Raw genomic sequence first — 20702 nt, 5'->3', positions numbered from 1 at the left:
CCCCGGGGACATGCACACAGTGCGAGAGGCCGGCCAGAAGCTCGGCGCCTGCAGCCCGGGGCTGTGGCTTCCCGCTCGCCTCGGCTCGGGACTTGAGACCCGCTTCGGCCCCGAGTGTTCTCGGCGGCAAAATTGGGCCATGGCCGTGCTCCGCGCACGGTTCCCCCGGCCGTTCCCGGCTCTCTTGATCTCCGAGACCCGGACGTTAGGGGTGAACTCCCTGTGGAAACCGTAGAGGGCCACCTGTCCGCTGTCCCGCGTGGAGGAGACCCTTTCTCCAGCACGCCCCCCACCCCCACAGATCCAAACGGCTCTGGGTCCCGCTTGTGCTGCCCCGAGCCCTTCGCACAGCCTCCGGACTCCCAGTCCCTATTTAGCCACTCAGCAGACCACCGGGAGCGCGACTGCGTGCCAGACCCGACGAGGAAGTGGGGGCGACCCGGCCCGGACGGCTGGGAACTGAAGCGTTAGACAAGCGGTCCGCCGGCCAGCTGCGGTGCTGAGCGCAGAGTCGGGGTGCCGGGCGCGATGGTCCTCTGGGGCGCTCAGGGCTCTCGCTTGGCTTCCTCCCTGCTGCGCAGGGACCCAGGGTTCTTCTTCGCTGCCCTCCCCTCTGCCACCCCACAGGCGTCCTGGATATTCGCTTCCCCCCCGCGATGGCCTCCGTGGGCCCCAAGCCTGCGAGCTGAGGACGCCTGCTCCAGGCCGATCCGTGGGAGCTCGGTTTTCAGGGACTGACACGTGGCGAGCTTTCAGCTCCAAGTCAACGGAGCTCCAGGCCGAGTCTAGGCTGATGGATCTCTGCCCCTGGCCACCGACTCTGCCTTCTGTCCGCCCGGTTGCTGGTATTGTTTTCCTATATAGGTTGACCACGCAGGTCCTACCCCCAGCAATCCGTCTCCTCCTCATCTAAATCTGGAGATATGTTTTTACCCTCCCTGTCTTGTTGAATTGCCACCTCCTCCACAAAATCCTCTAAAGCTCCTCCTTGGGGCTTGCTTAATTTCCTTCGGTTTCTGTCCAAGTAATGCTTATCAAATCCTTCCAGTGGCTTTGGACCGCCCCGGGTTCCCCGCAAGGAACCATGAGATTCCACACTGACAGAAATGGTCAGCCCTCGCTCCGGACACCGCAATGTGCTCCAGCTGCATTAGCCTTCATGCTGTTCCTCAGAGCGTACCAGGCACATTCCTGCCTCAGGATCTTTGCACTTATTACTTCTGCTTGTAATGCCCATTCGTCTGTTTTTACATTCTAGCCTTGTGTCTTTTTTTAAAAAAATATTGTGTTAAACATAAAACTTAACATTCTAACCATTTTTAAGTGTGTGGTTCTGCAGCGTTAAGCAGTTCACATTCTTTTGCAAACATGACTATCCATCTCCACAGCTTTCTCCTTATCCCAGACGGAAATCCCATACCCACTAAACAGTAACGCTTCATTCCTCTCCTTCCCAACTGCTAGCAGCCTCCTTGATCCTTTGCTTTATGAATTTGACTATTCCATGTACCTCGTGTAAGTGGAATCATGTAAGTGCCCTTTTGTGCCTGGCTTATTTCACGTACAGTACTTTCACGGTGAGTCCATGCTGTGGCATGTATCAGAATGCCATTCCCTTTTAAGACTGAACCATATTCTGTTGTTGTATATACCACGTTTTGTTCATCCATCCTGGACATCTGTCTGGTTCATGTCTACTTTTTGGCCATTACGAATAATTTTGCTGTGAGTAGTCTTTCTTGCATATGCGTCAATGGACAGTATTTATGTAATTAGATAATGTTGCAAAATTCTTTCCTACGCCTTCCTAGCCCTGAGTGTAGTGCTGGTAAATGGGGCGCTAGCATGTTGCTTCTATAAAGCAAGGTTCACTGTGTGGCTCTTGCTCACCTGTCACTTCCTGGCACATTAGAATAATCTAGGAGAGTGCTTACGACAGCCCAGGAGGCCTGCACCTCCCGACCCGACTTCTAACTTTTGCCTTTTTTTCTTTCCCATCTCTTACATTGGTCTTGCTATATCCCTCAAATATACCAAGTTGATGATGGCCTCAGGGCCTTTGCAGATTTGCGGTGCTCTGTCTAGAAATTCCAACCCTTTGCCTGGTTCTCTCCATTGTCTCAGGACTCAGCTCAGAGATCCTGTCTCAGAACTAACCGGACCACCTGATGTGGGCACCCACATCATTTCTATTTGGTTGGTTTTTCTTTGGAGCAGGTCCTGTTTTTGGTCTCCCTCTACAATGTAAGTTCTTTTTGGGGGTGGGGGTTGAGACAGGGTCTCACTATGTAGGTGAAATTGACCTGGAACTCACTATGTGGCCCAGGCTGGTCTCGAACTCACAGCGATCCTCCTGCCTCAGCCTCCTGAGTGCTGGGATTACAGGCATGTGCCACTACGCCCAGTATAATGTAAATTCTAAGCAAGCAGGTGCTTGGTAGTTCTTTATACCCCCTTCCTCTTTCAGAACATACTTTCTTTTCTTGTTAATTAGAAAGCTGGCATTCCTTTAAGGGGAAAGAATTTGCACGAGAGGGTCTATCTTCCCTAAGCTAGAGCAGGGCCAAGGCATGGGATTCCAGCTCCGACTTCCTAACCGTATGAAGCTGAAGTATGGATCCTCCCAGGCACAGCATACAGTCGGTGCTCAGTAATTACTGTCTGAGGCAAGTGCAGCAATTCAGGTCATGACAGGAGAGGACATATCCAGGATCTCTTTCCTTCCCACCCCTCTGAAGATCTCTGGAGGATTCTGCCAGAAGTTGGATTTAAGCTTTTCCTCCTGTCTCACTACTGTCACTTGTTGATCAAAGGTACACGCCAGCCAGCCCGCCCCCAGTGGGGACTCCAGCCTGAGAGCCCAGCTTTAATCCCAGGACCCTTTGATCACCTTCTGCAGTGTGCATCAGGCAGGGGGAGGGCCCCTGGGGATTTATCCTGCTCACAGAGACAATGCAGCCTCCTGAGAAATGCTGAGCTGGTCACTAAAAACGAGCAAGCAATGTTACTTTCAGACTGTGCCCTCCTACAAGGCCTGTCTGGGCATTAAATGAGAGAATGTGCTTAAAGGGCTTACTGCACACAGTCCCTGATCTAACGGAAGTACTAGTAACAAGGGAAGAAATAAAATCTCAACACAAGGAGTGCCGAAGATGAAGGCACAGGATTTCACCTGCAAGGCGAACCCTGTGCTCTGATCCGCACCTCTCGGATCTGATCTATCCCTGTCCTTCACATTCACTCCACACCAGCCCGGGACACCTTCATCCTAGTCCTTGAGTGCCCTCTACTCCTTCCAGCCCTGAGGCCTTTACATTGGCTCCTGTTGCTGCCAGCTGTTTCCCCAGATCTTCCTCCCATTGCTGGCTCCAGCTCATCCTCCAGGTCCCTGCTTAAATGTCATTTCTTCACAGAGGCCCTGTTAAAAGCATCCTCTCTGCACCTTCTATCTTGCTAGGTTTTCTTCATCGTGTACGTCCCCTTTCTTTGCCGTAGTCTAATCTTTGTGCTTATTTACTTGTTTATTATTATAGGTCTTCTCCAAATAGACTGTCAACTGCCCTGGGCAGATGTCTTGTCTGCTCATGCCCTGCCGTAGCCCCACATTGTGGAATATTTGTGCCTGATACATGCAAAAGGGTAAAAACATGAGTTTGATGAACAGTGAGTATCTCCTCTCCTCTCCTCTCTCCATTTTTCCATCCCCCCCTTTTCTTTGAGCTACATATTCTCTGCCGTACTCATCCTTCAGTTTTCCTTCTTGTCATTGTCAACCAGAGGTGAGGTGACAGGCATAGGCTTCAGTCTTCCTGCTGAGGATACAACACCTTTCCTATTGGAAGCCCTCACCTTGGCTTTCGTAGGGGCCTTTGCAGCTGACATGTCAATGACTGCACCCTCAGGCTGGTCTGGCCAAGCCCTGAGGTGCAGATCAGCAAGTCAGGAGCTCTCGACATCACTCATTCTAATGTTCATTAACCCTGGCCAAGTCCCTTAGCTGCTCTGAGCCTCCATTTTCTCATCTGCAAAACGAGGATGATTCCAATGCTCTGGTTTCCAGGCTGGAGCGGAAGAGCTTGGCTTGACCAAAAGCAAAACCTCGACAGCTGTCTGTGTTGGCTTTCTGTGTCGCCCGCCACCCTAATCCTGCCTACTTCTCCTGCCCTTGGGGATCACCATGCTCAACTGACACTTTCTCAGAAGCCCAACCTCCCTGCATAGACAAAGCTCCCATAGTTTATAGCCCCTTAGCACTGCCTTTCCTTACCCTCATAGTGTGGATATACAGTTGCTAGGTTATTGTGTGAGGTTGTTCTGTCCTGCTGAGTTGTAAATCCCATGAAGACACAGACTATGTTTAGGTTTTCATACTTCTTGCTCATTTTTCAGAGGCTTTATTTTTCTAAAGCAATTTTAGATTCACAGCCAAATTGAGCAGAAAGTATGACATGTCCCCCGCCCCACACATGCTACACTTGGTACCACTGAACCTACCCTGACACTCAGTATCGCCCAAAGTCCTTCGCTCACATTAGGTTTGACCTTGATGTGGTAAATTGTGCACTGTGGACAAATGTATAATGATGTGCCCACCATTACAGAATTATACAGTGTAGTTTCGCTGCCCTGAAAATCCCCTGTGCTCACCCGTTCGTGCTCCCCTTCCTTCTCCATAGTTTGCCTTTCACAGAACATCATGTAGTTTGCAGCCTTTTCGCATTGGCTTCTCTCACTTAGCAGTATCCTTTAAGGTTCTTCGGTGTCTGTGTGGGGGGAGGGGTTGTTGGGGATCTAACTCAGGGCCTCATGCACACTAGGCAAGGGCTCTACCACCGAACTATACCACCTGGTCCCTCCTATGTATTTTTGTGGTTTTTATGGTTTTATAGCCCATTTCCCTTTACTGCTGAATAGTATTCTGTTATCTGGATGTTTCACAGTTTATCCATTCACCTACTAAAGAATATATTGGTTATTTCCAAGTTTGAATGATTATGGATGAAGCTGCTATAAACATCCATGCAAGTTTTTATATAGCCACAGGTTTCCAGCTCATTAAGGTAAACAGCAAGAGGCTCAAGTATTTAATCACATGGCAAGAATATGTTTAGATTCTTTTTTGAGAAACTGCTGAATTTTCTTCCAAAGTATAAAATATGAAGTGTAAAATGACCATTTTGTGTGCCCATCAGCAGTGAATAATATAGAGAAAGAAAAATTCTGAATCTGAAACTTCTGTACCTGTATCTGGTCAGCCTTAATTAGTCTGGACTTTGCCCCTAACTTCTCGTATGATCTCAGAAGACTCTCAAATTGCCTGAACCTCGGGTTTATCATGTACGGGTCCATAAATGTATGAGATAGCAGGAATTAGAGATGCCTCACTAAATATGGTTTTATTTTTCATAGCAGAACATTTATTGGTACATTTTAGGCATACAGGAGGATAACATTCATCAGGGAATTTGCACCTATACCTGGTACATTCCACCTCTTTTTTCTCCTTCCCCTCTCCTTTCAAGCCCCCTCCCCTAAACATGGTTTTATTAAACAAAGCCCTTGTATCAGATGCTTTGAAATCTTTTTAATTCCACAATTCTGGACCCAGTCTTGCATGGCAGGATGGGGGAGGACTAGCAGATGTGGAATATCGCTCTAGGAGGCTCAATCTGCTGTCTGCATTGCAGCTCCTAGTTTGAGTTGAGGTTTCGCAGGATGTCTGTTTGAAATGACCTAGACAGGGAATTCTTCTCTCCTCCTCTCTCTCCCCTGCCCCTCCATTTAAGCCAACCATAAAGGAATTCTATTGAATCAAGACAGTGAATATGGAAGGTGCCTCGAGTAGGATAACTTTAGAAAGAGCAGACAGAGAAGCTACAAATGTTAAAATATAAACATTCCATGTTGTTGGGCAGATACATCTCAAACAAAGCCTCAGCTGGCAGGTCAGATGCACATATTCAGTGCACGGGTAGCCTTCCTCCTGGTGCTGCCATGAAAACACCAGGGCTTGGGAAAACAGAGTATTTCCTGTTTAAGTCCTCTTCTGTGTCAGTTAGCTTTTCACCTCTGTGACCAAATACCCAAGAACAATGACTTTGAGGAGGGAGGGTGAGTTGTGGCTCCAGTTTCTGAGGTTTCAGTTGGCCATCAGCTGGGTTCAGCGCTTCAGGCCCGTGGTAAGACAGAACACCATGGTGGACCTTGGGGCTCCAGTGGAGAGCTGCTCACTTCATGGTAGCCGAAAACAGCCAGACGGTAAGACAGCCGAAGAGAAAGGGACCTGGAACCAGACACAGTCCTTATGGTCACACACCGATGATGCACTCCCTTCAACCAGGCCCCATCTCCTGGGGCTGTAACCTCCCAATAACATGCAGCTATGATGCAAGTCCCTTCCAGAGCCCATCCTCTGAACACACGAACTTGGCGGGGGACAGAGTTGGGGTGGGCACTTTAGATCTAAACCATAACGTTGTCGTTTTTGTACAAAGAAGAAAACATTTGTACAAAATGCAGAGAAGTGGTGAGATGTAAGACAAAGGGTCTTCCTAGGAGTCTGAGGTTCTGGAAAGGGTGTCTCCTCTCTGTGGGTACTGGTGTGAAGAAAGGGAGCTGGATACTCTAACCCAGTGTTCCCGACCTTGGTAGTTTGTTAGATTTTCCCAGGAACCTTTAAGAAGGGACGTGGCTGGGTTGCTGAGCCCTGTCCCAGACAATCGATCAGCTTTCCCTCAGCGATTCCTATTGCTGACAATCACTGCTAAGGAGCTTTCCGGGTTCTAAAAACCCTGCAAAGGTTTTTCGTCTACTTAGTAGGTCGTCAGTGTTCCACTAGGTGGAGCCTTCCAGCAAATTTCAGCGGGTCCAGGGAGGTCTTGTCAAGGTCTGAAAGCAAGGTTTGGTGGTCTTTGCCGACAAGGAGAAGCCTGCGCTCCTGAAGAGATGACTGAACCTGCTGGTTGACAGCTTGCTGGCATGAGGTGGAGCCAAAGAATGTTGAGACTCCTCCCTATTAGGAAAAGGCCCTGGGAGGGGCAGCTCGGTTCCTGACTGTTGGCTTACCCATTCACTCATGCATTCTGGTCTCTTCCTCAGTTCATCCTGCAGTAACCTCAAACCCCATCTCAAAAACCCTATTATTGTGTTTTAAAACACCATGATTTTCCTTGGGGATTTATACTCCTCCACCTCAGCCGGCAAGCTGGGTCAAAACTGGCTCCTACCTCAACTCCCCGTTTAGCCAATCAGAACACTCAATCCCTTCCGCTACAGTGATTGGCCAGGGGTGGGCACCTGATCTCACTTGAAGCACGAGGTTGGATTGTGTGGTTTTAAATGTAGAGTTTACCGAGGAAATGGAGGACGCTCTGCCTTGGATTACTAAAAAGATTGGATATGAGCTCTATTCTGAGGAGTGCCCTGGACGTCTTAGCTTTGCTGCTAACCTCCTCCTCCCTCCGAGGAAGTGATATTTGGCCTGTGGACCTTTTGGTCTCTATTTTCCTGTTGGGTTCTGCCCTTGGGGAGCCAGGACAGGATTCCAAGTGGAAGGAGAGGATTCCCTTCAGGACTCCTTTTCCTAGCTCCCTTCCCGGGTCTCTGGCAGTAAGGGCATAGCTCCTGGCATGCGGCCTACTTTTAAACTACCCTTGCTCTCTGGGTTCTGATAACCTTTCCTCTCCTCCCTGTGTAGACCTCGGGCCAGGCAGTGCCAGCTGTTCCTAGCCCCAGGGCACAAAACTGTCCCTGTGGTCACCTTGTAGCCTGCTCCATTGTTCTGTTCCACGGTTCCCAAATTTTCCAGCATGAGTGCCATCCATTTCAAGCCAAGACCCTAGCTCAGTCAAGGTGAAGCTTTCTGAGAACATCTCCAGTACCGAGGAAGTGGAGAGGTCACCTAGTCACCTAAGCCAACCCCTGATGTCATCTGTGCTGCTGCTTCGACTGACCTCCCACATTCAAGCAATTACCTAATAATGCTGATTTTCTTGCCTAATGAATTTTAAACTCACTCCTTCCCCTCTAGGTCTGGTTCACGGAATGTAATTTCAAATGCCTGCAAGAATCCCTGAACAGAATCCTGCTACGTCGGATGACTAAATTCTCTACCTTAGGGACCACCTCCACCTTTATCCATGGGCTGGTCCTTGACCCATGACTTGCCTGACTTGGTTCAAAAGGACAAGTTGAGCCACTCAGACTTTCTCAGACATGGGAAGGGAAGGAGGCAGCGATATACAGGCATTGTCTCTTCAAATCTTCGGCTAAAGCCTGTGAGTTAGGATCTATTATTATTTCCAGTTTTCAGAAAAAGAAACTTAACTTTGCCTAGCTAAGTTCTTCGTGTATCACCTTGCCGACTCATTTAGTCATTGATTCAAGAGATATTCATTAAGAACCTACCAAGCTCCAGCCTACCACACACCAGGCTCTACAGCAGATGCTAGGGATTCAGTGGTGGGCAAACAGATGGATCGCAGTCTCACAGGGCTCCCAGCTAGTGATGGGAAGGGCATTGCAAAAGTGAACACATGAATAACAACTGTTTTACGTAGGAGGAAAGAGAGGGGTACTCACAGCTGTTGACGACAGATCTAGTATTAGAACCAAATGCTATTAGAATCAAACTCAACATTCAGTGAAGTTCTATTTGTATGACTCCCCTAGACTGTTCTGGTGAGATGTTGGGTTTGCCAGTGATGCTCTGAGCAGCACTGCTTGTCCTTATAGGAGGTCCCTGCCACTTACTGAATATGCATGGGGTGGCGGGGAGAGTGAGACAGACACAGAGAGAAGGAGCCAGAGAGAGAGGAAGGAAGCGCCAGTGTCCCATGTCCTCAGCCGCAGAGCTCCCCAGTGAGGGCCAATGCAGCGAGTTTTGCAAATGCTGTCTTGAACTGCAAAATCACGTTTGAAGAGCACTTTCCTATGCATATTTGCTCCTACTGTGTGTTGTCATTTAGATCTCGAATGTCCCTCAAAACTCTCACATGCTCAGAGGCAGGGTTTTTGAACAGAGATTGGATCACTATACGTATCAGTGGATTCATCCACTAGTGTATGTGATGTCAGGAGATGGGTTCCAGTCACAGGCTGGTCACTGGGCAAGTGGCCTGGAAGGGGCTATCTCCTTGCCCTCCTCCCCCTTTGCGCTCTGCTTCCTGGCTCCCATGACACGGGCAGCTGTCCTCCACCAGGATGTCCTTGCACCATGCCATTCTGCCTTGGAGCCAGCCGACAACAGACTGACTCCTCTAAAAACCATGAGCCGAGATAGACCTCTCTTTGGCTCAGTGGTTCTGCTGCCTGCCTCGCAAGCACAATGGCCCGAGTTCAATCCTCAGCAACAAAACAAAACCCCTACACACCAAGATATACCTGTCTTCTGGTAAATTGGGGGTATCTTCCCTTAAATTGTGTCTCACTGACAGAGAAAGTAACTATGTGAATATTCAGGCAATGACTCCAGTTAAATACAGAGAAATTGTTTCTTTTTTTCCAGAAGCAAAATATTCCACGATGCCACGGAATCTCCTATGGATAGATATTGGAGTTATTATCCATCTTGGGCTATTAGCACCACAATGAATACCCTTGTGCATAACTTGTTCTATAGTGTGACAATAACCTGCAGGGGAGAATCCTAGAAGTCCAATTTGCTGGATCAAAGGATAAACGCATCTTTAGTTGTGAAAGCTTTTGATACATTCTTGACCATAGTAGTGGAATTCTTTTGCACACCTACCAGCCATATAGGAAGATACTTTCCTCTTTACAGCCCAGGCCACAGAATATTTTTTTAAAGCATCATTTCATAGAAAAGTCTACATTCTCAACTTTCTTTAAACATTGCAGGATCGGGGCAACACTGGACCTGTTCTCCCACACGACCATTCTCAGCTGGGACCAAGTGGCCCCTGGTAACTGAGCTAAGTGCTCGCTGCGGTCCTGTGGATCTTAGAAGTTTCAGCTGATGTGGTCCAACCCCTATATTATGAAGATGAGGAGGCGCCACAAGTTCACAGAGGAAGCCAAGTGGAAGTAGATCCCAGTCTCCTCTCAGTCCACTCTACCATGTGGCTTCCAGGATATGTACAAAGGGGACTGGTAGCAAGGAAGAGTAAGTATGCAAAAGTGCTGACAATTCAGCATTAAAATTAGAATTGTTTTCAGCATTTACTTAGCTCAGTATATACATTGATTGCACCACCTCCTAGTTGATTAAACTGTGACTAATCCGCATAAAGCAAAGGGATGAGTTGGCTTCTGTTCCTTCTGAGCATCCAAAAAAGCAGGGTGGTGTCACAATAGAATGACTGTGCTCATTCGTTTCCCTCATTCATCAAACACGACTGCGCACTAGCCCTCATCTGGGCACTGGGGTTTCATAGGTGAACAAATATTTGAGCAGCTGAGGCCCTGAAGAGACAAAACCTAACACAGCATTCTAAGTGTTCTAAGCTATGAACGCCTGAGAAAGGAACTTCTAATCCTGCTGAGGGTCATGTGGGAAAGATCCCTAGAGAGATGATGTTTGGGTGAATCTTGAAAGAGTTTGCAAAGAAACAGAAGTGACGTGAGAAAGAATTTCTTGAAGATAAACAATATCCAAAGACAAGATTATTTCTCAGAAAGCTCAAGAAAGATTGGGGGGTGGGGAGGAAAAAAGAAAGAAAAATATGGAAGCAATTTACTACATTAGTTAATTGAAAAGTCCAGGGTAGGTCTACCTTCAGGTATTCAAAGGATGCCCTCAAGCCAGAGAAGCTCTCTTACCTCTCCTTCTTCCTCAAATTCCTGCCCTCGGGAAGCCTACTTCCTCATGATCGCAAGGTATCTGCCAGCTACTCCAGGTTTACATTATCCTGACAGCTCCAGTAGCGATGCCAGAGAAAGACTGACTTCATTTCCCAAAAGCCTCACAAAAAACAGTCTGACACCGAGTCTCACTGGGTATATTCACATCTAGAGTGATAGGTTAGCTTTGCCTGAGTTCAGAAGGCCCGAAAACGGGGAAGAGCGAGCTCCAAAGGACAATCGGAGTCCTGTGTCCAGAGAAAGATTGGCGTACACTGGCTAGGTGAAGCCCCCAGATCTGGAAGCCATGGTAGACTCTCTCAGCCGAGGTGGAAGAGATTCTGTAATCGGTTATGCACTTGTTCTGAGCAGAAGACAGTAGCTCCAGTTTCCTCGAGTGGTAAGGACTGAGGAAGAAGAAGCAGGCACTAAAGTTCAAGTCTTTTAGGATGAACAACTTCTTTTTTTTACTGAGGAGCATATTAATACTCAGAAAAAGAAAGTGACTTTGTGTAGTCTACATGGCCCAGAAGTGGTAGAGTCCAGAAGGAGTCCTGGTGCCCTGAACCTTGGGACTCTGGGACAGTGGGCAGCCTTCATGGGTAGAGGTGTGCAGGCCCTGAAGCGGGTGTGGGCCTTTCTGGGAACCCCAGGGGTCCCTCCCCAGGGGCGAATGCTGCAGCCTGCAGACTAAGATGCCGTGCTGTCCACGCCCACATGTGCCTGATGTTGGGCCTGGGTGTCCTAATCGCATCTCATCAAACCCCTGGCCCTAGGACTCAAGGACACAAAACCCTGCCCAGAGCCGCCATTAAGAGTGGGTGACAACGAAGACAGAAAATGAGGGAGTGGGGTGGGGGGTTGTGACAAAATGAGGTTGAAGGTGGTGCAGAGAAGAGGGAGAAAAGAAGCTGCTGGACTAGAAGAGCTCATTCACTGTCTAGTTTTCTACTCACTCCGCGTGTATATATTTAAAAAGTGTATTTTTAGTAATGAGATACATCTATATGGTTATAAGATTAAACAGCTCAGACAGCTTATAGTGAAAGGCATGTCCCCCACGTTCTGATCTCCAGGGCCCACTGACTGTTTTGCTTTTAGCCTTGGCTAACATTTACTGGGCACGCTTGTCAGGTGCCAATCCCTGTACTGAACCCTTCCTGACATTGCTTCCTTGCACTCACAAGGGCACCGTGAGGTAGGCACCGTTACCGCTTTCATTTTCCAGGCGGGATAACCGAGGTGCAGACTAGTTAAGCGGTCAGCCCACCCCACAGCCGATGAGCTACAGAAGGAAGATTTCAGTTCGGGACCGCAGGCTCAGACCCCTCGGTGCTCTCCCTCTGACACTCTGGTGGCTTCTGTTAAAGATTTATTACCTCTGCTCCTTGATTTATTAACTCGAGATATTATCTATTGGCTTCCTAGCATGATGGATGAGGGTTTATCTCACTTAATCCCCCTGCCATCTGCCCACCAGTTTTAGACAGATATGTGGCAAAATTTATTTATGTTGTGGGAGCCTTTGGGATTTTAGATAATGCACTCAAGCCTCAATTCTATCCTCCTGCCCTGAAAACAATTGCCAGCTGGTTAGGTAGAGTCGCCTGTCATTTGGGAGGTGCAAAGTACAGGCTGTATTTTCTTATTATCCATACCACCCGCCATACCACCCAACTCTGTGCCAGGCACACATCAGATGCTAGGTGAGTATTTCGGCTATAGAACCAGTGCAGGAAAACTTCAGGTCACAGGTAGCAGAGAGGCAAGAAATCTGAGGCCAGGGAAAGGCACCGTAATCACAGCCTGCAATGTCAGTCTGACTTCTTCAGACACAGCCCCACGCATGCACGCTGAGGAGGGAAGCGGCAGCTATAAAATGGAAATTGAAGGAGAATTGCTTCAGAGCAGCTGTCAGGAAGCACTTCCCCCGTGGAGACAGGGCATGTGAACACTGACCTCACGGCAAGGTTATCTCAGCTCACACAGCTGGGCTGGCACTGCCAGCCTGCCAGGAAGCCACCACGCAGACCTCTGAGCTTCTCCCCCTAGTGAGAAACTCGGGGGGATCCCAGCGGGCTTCTGGAAGGGGTGCCAGGGACTGGTGCCTGGGGGCTTCTCCTGTGGGCTGACAATCTAAGTCCACACACCCATGAAGGATGAGTTGAGCACTTGAGGATGTAGGCTGCCTGCCACAGGGTCCCCGTGCCTGCCGTTCCTCTGCCTGTGTCACCTGCCACCAACTTAGTTCCTGCCCTTTAAAGTAATTCTTCCTCATCCTCGCACCCCAGGCCAGGTGACACTATCTTAGGGAAAGTTTTCACCCTCCCCGAGGTGGTCCTATCCCTAATTACACGCTGGTATATATCCTTTATCAGACTTAGCACAGCTGTCGTTTTATTCCTGGTAGATCATTACTCAGAAAAAGTTGGCCTTGCCCATCCACTGGAAGCTCCATGAGGGCAGGAACCGTCTTCGCTTTTGCTCCCCACTGTATCCCCAGCATGTAGCACAGCCCCCCAGCAAGTGTGTTCATGAGCGAAGGTGTGAGTGAGCAAGTCTGGGTGACGCCTTTTACTCCAGTGATTCCTTTGTGTGAGGCGGCAGAGCTTTCTGACACTGACCTCCAAGTCAGGAGTCATAACTCTTCTCCTGAAAACACAGGGAGCAGCCTCCCTGATGGTGCCTTACACAGGCTCTGGGGGACGCTTCCTGCCCCTGACACGCACAATCTCCTTTATGCCTCCTCTTCTCACCCGCCTCTGTCAGCGTTACCAAGCCTGCCTCTTCCCTTCTGCCTTGGTGATTCTGTGCCCTGGTTGCAGAATCCAAGCCCCACGATTCCAAATAAGGGCCTCTGATAGAACCTAGGCAACCGTGTGTCTAGAAGGTTCTGGTGAGGGGCCTCTCTGTGAATTGACCCCAAAGATGTCCACTTCCCTCCAGCCTGCTTCCTATCCCAGTTTGTCCCGCCTCTTCTCCCCAAGGAAAGCAATCTCCTCCCTGGTGTCTTAGAGGTTCCACTTTGGGCCCCTCAATCTACCGCCAAAACAGTCTGCCAGGAAGGTCATGCTAGAATGAAATCCTAAGTTTGTCACTTTTCTGCTGAAAATGTCTTCCTGCCTTCAGGAGAAACCCCAAACTCTCAGCTTCAAAATCTCTGCTTCATGTGTCCAGGGCCATCTCAACATTGTTCTGCAACTTCCTGTGATGTGGGAGCCATATCCAGAGCCCCGACAGGCCAGGCCACGCTCTCTCCTTCTTCTGAGGCTCTGTATAGCTGCTCCCTTGTCCCTTGCTATAAATCAATAAGTGAATAAATATCCGGATGCTTGTTAAAATGCTAAGGAAGACCTCAGGGCTGTTGCCACAGGGTTCTGCAACAGGGAAGAGATATGGATTCAAGTCCCATTACAAAAATGACAGCCAAGGGGCAGAGGGAGGGGTCCGTGGACAGAAAATTACTCAGAGAAGACCTCAGGGTCAGGGGACTCCTGTAAGGGCAGGTCAGGGGTTTAGACATCAAAGAAAAGGGATGAGGAGTTTGATCCAGATAATGATCAGATCTCCGGGGTGAGGGGAGGCTCAGCAGGATTCCTTGCTAAGATGAATGGGTGAAACAAAGACAGGATTTGGTCTCAGGGCAGAGGCCTAGTAGAGAAGAGGACTCAGAGGAGCCTCACCAAAGAAATGTAGTCAAGGGCCAAGGACATTTTCCCAGGCTGCCTCTGGGAGTCACCTGATGCTCTTCCCTTTCACGGACTGTTAGGATTTGTTACTTTTTTTTTTTTTTGCCCTGATCTATTTATTTACCTGCTCCCCTCCTTGGCTGGGAGCAATTTAAGGCCAGACACTGTGTGGTGATTCCCTAATGGCTAACACCACGTGTGGTCCTCATTGTATGTGTTGAACAAACACATGTGGATGAACATGGACCTCGCGGAACGGCTGCCCTGCTCTGAAGCTGTCTGTGACGGCACAGCCTCTGTCCGTGCTGAGCAGCACTCATTTTGGTCAGAATCATCAACGTAAATGGCTGGACCCCTCTTCCGGGTTCTAACCCAGCAGACTGGACTGGGGCCTGAGCATGTGCCTGTCTAACCACAGGTATGTAAATGCTCTTCTCAGATCGCGCTGTGATGATAATCACTGACTGGCATCATCTTCAAGTGATATGCATCAAAATGTTTTTAAAATCAAAAAGTAACAAGATTTAACAAGCAACTTTTGGGTGAGGTAGTGAAGCAGATATGATCTCATGATCTTGGTGTCTCCCTTCTCTGCCTAAGTACCTGCTTCTCTGGTTCTCTAATTTGCAGGCTGGAGCAGTGGCTCCAGCCTTTATTTCCTTTGCCCTACCTTCTTTGTAGTGGAAGGGGCTGTTTCCTAGTGCCCTCTGCCCAGTTTGAGAGCAGGGCCTGTTGGCCTCCAGGCAGCGGAGTGGATTCTAACACAGGTGACCTGAAGACCAGCTGCATCCCGAGCTCCCACAGTTATCTGCGGGTACAAATGGATTGAGGGTCAGAAGGCAGCCAGCCAGGGGCATGAATGGAGCAGGCAGAGCAAGACCAAGCTCCCCAGAATGACTGCACAGGCTGCACCAGGCCAAGGCAGGTGGATACAGCCAGAATTTTCAGGGTGCGGTATCCACACACATCCCTGTCTGCCCTGTAGGATGTGGGGTATGGGGGGGCTGGAAAGAGAAGGGAGATATGCCAGGAACCAGGGCAGGGGCTGGATCTCTCTGCTTTGCAAGTTTCAGGGAGGAGCGCATTCAAATTCTGTGTTTGAACTTTGCCCTTCTAGGCCATGAAGAAAGACTATTTGTCAAGATAGGACAGGTATTATTTACAGGGTGCTACCTCAGTTTATAGCTTGACTCTTCCTACAGGTAATGGTTAGTCCTCAGATTATACTTTGGCTCAGGCTCTGCGAGTGTTTGGGCATGGACTTCACTGGGGGAGCAACCCAAGAATGCTCCAGAGGGCCTTTGTTGCCCCGAGGTGAGAAGCATCAACTGGATGTGCTCCCCAGGGGCACCAGGAGGGATTTCTCTCGTTCCTGGAGTAGAGACTGAGAGCTAGTTCTAGTCAAGTGACAGCAACTCTACCTCTGCTCGTTTGGTTTAAAGAAGAAGGCCTGAACCTCAGGAGGTTCTTTCTTGGGGTCCCAGTTGGCTGTCAGGCAGTGGTCAGGGGTAGGGCCAGATGAAGCTCAGGACGGCCACTTCTCAGGTGCATTTGTCTGGCCAAGCCCGTGAGCTCTCGAACCTCAGTTTCCATATTTGTTACACAGAGGTAATTGTAGCACCGACACACACACAAATGAAAGCAAAGCTTTGGTACTCTGACAGTACCAGTGGATATTTAGTAAATGATAACTGGTATGTGGGGTGTCTTGGATAATCCATTCTATCTGATGTAGCTTTCTCCCAATCAGCTCCACAAGTTCAACAAGTTGGACTGGTTTGTCTTCCGGGTCACTGATTCCTGCCTTCTGATTTATCAGATTCCACAACTGTTATCCTGGGGTACGCGCCCCCTACAGGCAGGTTCCTCAGTCCAGGAATCTGCATTCCAATGAAACCCTGAGGTCATTTTTATAGAAGAGTCAGCCTCCATCTTCTTTCCCCTGAGCCTTCTCTCTCAGGAAATGCTGTCAGTTCTCCACACAGCATCCCCATGCCCCTGTCCCCAGGGGGGCTCCTGTTTCACGCGCTGTGTGTGAGAATGGAATGAGTGCCTTCGCGTCCCAGGAGAGGAAGCTGGCCACGAAGGAGATTATTTCAGACTGTGCCAATGACTGACACCCTCCTGCTCTGGGAAGAGGAGTCCTGCTGCCAGCCCTTGTACCCTCTGCACCCCTCTGCACCCCGTACTAATTGCCAAACGCAGTCAGAAGACAAAGGGGCTGTGGAGCCGTTGAAGACTGCTCCGGAGAGGACAAGGAGCTGCCACATCTTACAGTAACCGTGCCTAACGCCGCGTGTAATCACCGCCATGTGTCTCAGTCAAGAGCTCCAGCGTGCTTCATTGAGGTCCCTGGAAACTCCCCCATCGGGGCCCACTGGGCTGGAGACAAATGGACAGTGAGGACAGCGGCACATCATGCAGCTCTTCCATCAGACCATCCGCTGCCCCACAGCAGACCAGATCAGCAGGGGACAGGAGGCAGGGACACAATTCTTCAGGACCGGTGTGTGTGGCTGTTCCCCAAGGACAGCTCTCGATCAGCCAATTGCTTGCTTGAAGTGGGTACACTTCCATGTCATTCATTAAGGATCCCAGAAAATAGTTGGAGGCAAATAAAGAAGTTTGTTTGTTTGTTTATATATTTGGTAGCAGGGATCAAACTCAGGACCTTGTGCTTGTGAGGCAGGCGCCGTGCCACTGAGAAGTTGATTTTTTTTTTTTTTAGCCTGTTCATTTCCCCACCGGCCAGCAAAGAGGCCACATACCCCAGACTTCTGTGCCCCTAGGCTTGCTCCCCTAGATGTGTACACCTGCCTATGTGTCTTCTCACCTGTGTCCTATGGCCAGTAGAAAGCACCTCCCTCCACTCTGACCCTACAGCTGTCCTTGGAGACCCAACTCTGAGCCAAAAGTGAGACTAACCCCTACCCACATCCAAGAGCAACGGTTCTGTTTCTCCACCACCTGCCATCTTTGTGCCCTGAATAACACCTAAGAATGGTGGTCACATATGGCGCACCTACCATGTGCGAGACAGTGCAAAGAATGTGACATGCGTGACTTCACGTATCCATAAATGAAACGTGATTAGTCCACTTTGCAGGTGATACAGGTAAAGGCAGAGATTGTCGAGTGACTTACTCAGGTCTGTGTGACTTTAACATCCACAACTGTTTGAGCTGGTAGAGAAAAACTATGACAAATGTAAACTCTTGATCAGATCTTTTGAGTATGAATCAAGACTGGCTCTTACTAGGGTTAGTGGAACTTCTCTGAGGTCTCATTCTGCCTTGCTTTAGAAATAATAACACAACCTACTTCTTTGTATTTATAAATAATAGTCCCAAAAATATGTCTACACCATACACCCCAGAACCTGGGATATGAGCCCCGACAGCAAAAGAAATCTTAAAGATGTGAACAGGTTCAGGACCTTGAGGTAGAGAGAGAATCTGTTATTTCCTGAGTGGACTCATCATAATCACAAAGGTTCCTGTAAGGGGGAGGCAGGAGAGTCAGGGAGAGATTTGAGACTGCTGTGCCACTGCTGGCTTGGAAGGTGGAGGAGAGGCCATGAGGAATAAAAGCAGTCTCTGGAAGCTAGAAAAGACACGGAAACAGGTTTGCCTTGGAGTCTCCTAGAGGAATGCAGCCCTGCTGCACCTTGCTTTGATTCCAGTGAGACCCATTTTGGATTTCTGACTTCCAGAGATATAAAATTTGTGATGTTTAAGCCACTACGTTTGTGACAGTTTGCACAGCAGCAACAGAAAAGTAGTCAAGTATTACTGTGAGTTTTTCTTTTTTCTTTTAAACCAGCAAGATTCTGGACTCATTGGATTTCTACATAAAAGTCCAGTACAGATGCTGTCATCTGATTTTCCTGTGCCCTTCTGAATATCTTATGTATCTTTGCATTCCAAACATCATCTGTCATAACTCTTGACACACAGCAGGTGCTGTCATTATTTGGTGGATGAATGATGATTTCACTCCCGAAAAGGAATGGTGGATGAGCCCCAGAGTCGTGCATATGGAGGAAAGGCAATAACTATACCCATCCCTGAAGGGGCCCCAAATGCCACTCTCCATCGGGTATCTATGCCCTCCTTTAAAACATCAATGGTTTTCTGTGACACATTTAGTAATAAGCAGCTTTGACCTGGGATTGTCTAAGTTTCGCCCTGCCGCAGAGCAGGGGAGGAGCACAAGGCTTTTCTCCTTCAGTGTTCTTGGCACTCTTGGTTGCAGGTGGTAAAAATGCATTTTAAATATGTGTTTGCCCAAAATGGGAAGGGTAATGAAACAAATAGGAACAATAACCAGAATATTTTTAAAAAGAACCCAACTAGAATTTATGGCTCAACATATCTAAAAACACACACACACAACACCACTGTAGCAGTAGGCCTGTCCTCAGGTACTGCTGGAGGCTGGCCTTTGACTGATGTCATTGGGATTTGTTCCTGCCATGTCTCCATGCTGGTTTCATTTTCAGGCCAGCTCTGCCCGTGGGGCAGACCTCAGAAAACCCATGCTCACAAGTTACCAAACAAGTCTCTTCGGAAAGAGCATCTCCCTTTCAACAGTTCTAGCCAAAAGTCTTCAGATGGATTCTGATTGCCTAATTTGAATCGTGGGCCCACCTCTGAACCAATCACCTTAGCTGGGGAGCTGGAACATTCTGCCGGTTAGACTCAGCTGTGTGCAGACTCATGGGGATGAGACCAGCTCACTAGGGCTAAGGGGACCATGAGTAGGAGAGGGGTGGTCCCCAAAGGGACATGGAACAGTTGTTGCTAGAGAAAAGCTGGGCAGGTGAAAATGATAGCATTTTCTTTCCCAGATCACTTAGAGAATATGAAACAGAAACAAGATTAGAATCCAGACTCCTGAATCCAAAAGAAGTCTGATTCTTTAGTCAAACAGGCTTGAGTGAGAGAGCCCTACAGGATCCCCCCACACCCGCCAAAAATAATGAGGAGTGTGGAGGCGAATGGCTGGCAGAGATCAACAATTGCCGCTAATCGGAGAAGCTTAGAATATCAGAATTGGAAGGCTACTGAGTCTAGCTACTCCGTTCCCTTTCCATGTTCTCCAGGGGTCTGGCCAGGCTCCGCTGTGCGCTCCCACAGGTAGAAAGCACACTCCTGTTTTCAGGCAGTCATTTTTAAAAATACTTCTGGCCATTAAAAACTCTTATTTCTATTTTAAGCCCAATTCTTCTTCTTTAGTCCTTAGAAAGGAAGATAAATTAGACAAATTAGGAAGTCCTTGGAGCCACAGAGAACAAGTCAAACTCTGGAATGGTCCAGAATATAAGAACAGGAATGGAGAGTCAGAAACTGATCCTGGTGTTGGTTCTTTACTGGGAGAGTGAGGAAGGTGGGACCAGATGGCAACGTAAACATGAAAGTGTGACACATTTTAGATCATGCTAGTGATAATTGTAACTACATGCCAGTGCTCTAAAGATGATATTTTATTTTTACAATAAATACTTGAAATAAAATATTATTATTCACTTATGCAGCTGGGAAACTGATCCACAAGAGTTGATGTCATATGTTCCAGGTTACACAGCTCATTTCAAGGACCAAGGGGCGCCGGAACCCAGTGCAATTAGTTTCCGGGTGTGTGTACTTATCTAATATGTCCCCTGTGAAAAGGCACTGCTTTAACGACTGTTTCAGCCTGAAGACTCCTGACTCAGTGGGTGCCTTGGGTGCTTCATTCTTTTCAGAAGTTGCTGTGTGGTATTTTGCTTCCCTGCTTCTTTTGTGGAACTTGGAGAATCACTGAATGTACCAGATGCAGCCAACAAGAGTCACCCTTCAAGTCAGAGGCCCCCTTATGGCTCAGTTTCTTGAGACACATGCTCTCCCAAACATTCCTCCCTTCATCCCTGGTCTGGAGATGAAATAACCCAAAGGCAGCTCTCTGGACACAGAGGAAAATGAAGGAGAAGGCAGTGCAAATAACTTACGAGAACATAAGAATGACTGAACTCTGTTGACTCAGGGTGGGAAGCGATTCCAGAAGCAACGTGCCTGTCTGCTTCAGGAAGCCTCCTGAAAGTGTTCAGCATTTTATTAAAAGAGACGGGCCCTTTGGGGACTATTTTATCTGCTGCGTTTTTTGGTTGTTTTTTTTTTTTTTTTTTTTTTTTTTTTTTTTTTTTTTTTTTTTTTGTGTTGTTTTTTTTTGCAG

General features: G+C 48.4%; 1 protein-coding gene across 9 annotated transcripts in view; it reads right to left on the bottom strand.

Annotated features, from left to right (window-relative positions):
• Nucleotides 1-5313: 5313 nt before the first annotated feature.
• Nucleotides 5314-20702, bottom strand: part of Mfap3 (microfibril associated protein 3) — a 127571-nt gene continuing 112182 nt past the window's right edge. For 4 of the 9 annotated variants that reach the window (XR_004516383.1, XR_004516384.1, XR_004516385.1 and 1 more), the window contains exon 6: nucleotides 5314-6283. The gene's annotated coding sequence lies outside the window, so the exon portion shown is untranslated. The remainder of the gene's footprint in view (nucleotides 6284-20702) is intronic. The other 5 variants (XR_004516381.1, XR_004516376.1, XR_004516382.1 and 2 more) reach the window with 3 other exon arrangements.

The sequence above is a fragment of the Fukomys damarensis genome, unplaced genomic scaffold, assembly GCF_012274545.1.
Source record: "Fukomys damarensis isolate Sample0158 unplaced genomic scaffold, DMR_v1.0_HiC HiC_scaffold_9, whole genome shotgun sequence".
NCBI lineage: Eukaryota > Metazoa > Chordata > Mammalia > Rodentia > Bathyergidae > Fukomys > Fukomys damarensis.
Note: the sequence above shows the minus strand (reverse complement) of the source record. Positions and strands in the feature narration are given on the sequence as shown.